The sequence below is a fragment of the Rhinopithecus roxellana genome, chromosome 2, assembly GCF_007565055.1.
Source record: "Rhinopithecus roxellana isolate Shanxi Qingling chromosome 2, ASM756505v1, whole genome shotgun sequence".
Taxonomy (NCBI): Eukaryota; Metazoa; Chordata; class Mammalia; order Primates; family Cercopithecidae; genus Rhinopithecus; species Rhinopithecus roxellana.
In genome coordinates, this window is record NC_044550.1 from 131,362,816 (window position 1) to 131,365,803 (window position 2,988).

At 59.5% G+C, this 2,988-nt stretch overlaps 1 long non-coding RNA gene across 1 annotated transcript; it reads left to right on the plus strand.

Annotated features, from left to right (window-relative positions):
• The first annotated feature begins 286 nt into the window (after positions 1-286).
• Positions 287-2,454, plus strand: LOC115894623. The gene is made up of 3 exons (XR_004054759.1): positions 287-695; positions 1,226-1,429; positions 2,173-2,454. It is a non-coding gene; the product is annotated as an uncharacterized LOC115894623 (long non-coding RNA).
• The last annotated feature ends 534 nt before the right edge of the window (positions 2,455-2,988 follow it).

The window sequence follows — 2,988 nt, forward strand, 5'->3', positions numbered from 1 at the left end:
ACCCGGACAGGAAGCCGAACGCAGAGCGGGAGACTCGACTTGCACTTTAATAGGCCCTCTCAGGAGCCGGTGTCCAGAGGGTGCGGGGTTCGCGGGGCTGGCGGGGGCGTGGCGGGGCGGTGGAGGGGTGAGGGGGAAGGGAAGGACGGCGGCGGGGGCGGGGGAGGTGCAGGGTGGAGCCGCGGGGAAGAGGCGGGAGGGGCTGGAGGCGGGGGAGGGGCTGGAGGCGGAGGAGGGACAGGGCGTCGCTGGGCAAGTACGCGCCCCCACTGCCATCCAGGCCCTCGCGGCGCGGCTAGAGCACTCACAAAGAAAGCACCTACTGTGCGCCAACCCTGCGCCCGGCAGCGTGGGGGAGACAGGGGAACCCAGTACTTCCATGCCCTGGGGGGTTCTCGGTGGACTCGAGGTCATGTCCTGGTGAGGAATTATGGTCCCTTTTATTGATGAGGAAGCGGAGGCACAGACGGCGCCGGTTCCAAGTCGCCTAGGCCTCCGAGGTGGGCGCAGCTCCTAGCCCGGCCTTCTGTCTGGAGACGCGGAGCGCGGGCTGCGAGCCTGGGTGGGACGGCCTTCACGCAGGGTACAAGGCAGCCCGTCCTGGTGGCCCTGCCGGCTGCACGAGGGGGAAGAGCTGACCTCCTGCCTCGTTTCCTCCGCTCTAATGGAGAAGGAGGCTGCTGACTTGGAAAGAGGTACTGCAGGGTTGGGGGAGCCCTACCCGCGGACATCTCCAAGCACCCTACACTGCTGTCACCAACCCTGTCACCTGCCCTCCTATTGCTGTGTTTTGAAAACCTGAGCTCAGCGGGCCTGCCCTGTGGCCCCTCTGCGCAGAGGTGGGCAGAGAGACAGAGGGTGGATGAGTGGATGGGTGAGAGGAGAGCTGCAGGGAAGGCCTGCCCGGCACGCTTGTCTGCAGTCTCTGGGGAGTGCCATGCCACCCTGTCCAGCCCCAGCCCAACACCCTCCCTGCTGAGCCAGAGCCAGAGCCAGAGCTCCGCCTGGTGAGCTTGGGTGTTCCCAGGATACCCCACTATACCTACTGCGTGCCCGCCCTGTCCTGTGGACACAGAGATGGGTCAGACACAGCCTGAGGCCTGGAGTAGCTGGCTCTTTGGTGGTGGTGGGATCAGGGTGGTGGGAAGAGCAGGGGTTGGGGGAAGAGGGGCACCCTGAAGGATGCTGTGTGCATAGTCAAAATCAGATGCATGCTTCTCACCAGGTTCCCAGCAGAGGCAAGAGATGATTGGAGGAGAGGACGCAGCGGAGGCATGAGATGATTGGAGGAGGGAACGCTTCTTCCTAATTTGCACAGTGACCCTAAAGGCTGTGGCAGCTGCCAAAGAGGCCATAGCCCAACTGAGGTCTATCAGAGAGGGCTTCCTGGAAGAGGCAACACAAAAACAAACGCTGAATCAAAGGACAGGTAGGGCTTTGCTAGGCAGCAGATGGGGAGACCATCTGAGTTCCTGTTTCTCCACTGCCCTGCTGCTTCCCCAGGGGTTGGGAGCCCTATTGAGGGGAGTAGGGAGGGCCTGTGCCCTCTCTGGGGAATGTGCTGGAACATCCCCCATAGTCTAGGCAGATAGGGGCAGCAGAATCCAAGAGCCACCCCAGAGGAGGGTCACTCTGGGACAGTCAGGGTCCCTCCCCCAGAAGGTCCCTCCCCACCAGACCATGCCCCGCCCTCTTGTGTGAAGAGGGGAGGCCACTCCCTTGTATGGCTGGAGTCCCAGTCCCTGCGTGCACTCCCCGCCCTTCCCCAGCCCTGGGCTTCTCTGTGTTCTGAGCCAGCCAGGCACAGGGGCGGAGCCAACCACCTCCACCCCAGATCCTGCTACCTGGCAGCAGATGCATTTGGTTTAAATATTTCACTAGAGGCCAGGTGCTTCCCAGAAACTGGCCAGAGCAGGATCAGCTCTGGGGATGGTCAGGGTGGGGCCGGGCAGGGGGGCAGGGGCAGGGAGGAGCCGATCAGGGAAAGGGGAGAGAGGGAGGGCTGGGCGGGAGACAGGATGGAAAAGCAGAAGGACATACAGTCTGGGGAGATGAAACCCTGAGAAGCCAAGAAGAAGATGGGGGACCTAGCGTCTGGTTGAGCAGCCCAAGGATAGGGGTGAAGTGTGGGCCCAAACCTGCCGCCCAGATCTGATCTGGTTGCTCCTGAAGATGCTGCCCAAGGCACAGAAAGAGCCTTTGTGGTGCCAGCCTCAGGCCACCAGCCCTGGGAGGCCAGCCTCAGGACACCAACCTTCATGATACCAGCCTCAGGACGCCAGCCTCAGCACCACAGCCTTCATAATGCCAGCCTTGGGATGCCAGCCTTTATGACACCAGCCTCCAGCCACAGCCTCCAGCACCTCAGGGCTGTACCTGGGGTGGGGGAAGCGTTCACCTCTCAGAGACTCTGCTTCTTTGCCTGTGAAATGAGAACATCCCACCCGACCATTAGTGCTGTCATTAGAATTACTTTTTAAAATAATGTTTATTTTTTAAAACAGTTTTATATTTATAGACAAATTGAGATAATAGCACAGGTTTTCCATATATCCCCCACTGTTCCCCATCACTAACATCTGGCAGCAGCGTGGTCGTTTGTTACAATCAGTGAACCAATGTTGACACATTGTCGTTACTAACCAGAGTCCCATATCCTGATTGCCTCGGTTCTTACCCAATGCCCTTACCTGTCCCAGGATCCCACCCAGGGCCCCGCATGACTCTTGGTCGCATCTCCGTAGGCTCTGCCTGGCTGGGGCCATTTCTCAGATGTTCCTGGTGTCTGATGACCTTGACAGTTTTGAGGAGGACTGGTCACGGATTTTGTAGACTGTCCCTCAGTAGGGACTGGTGTGATGTGTTTTCTGTGATTAGACTGGGGTTATGATGGGTTCTTGGTGGGGAAAACCAGAGAGGTACAGTGCCATCCTCATCACCTTGTACCAAGGGAACACTTAGGACTGTGGACTGTGGACTGTGACCCTG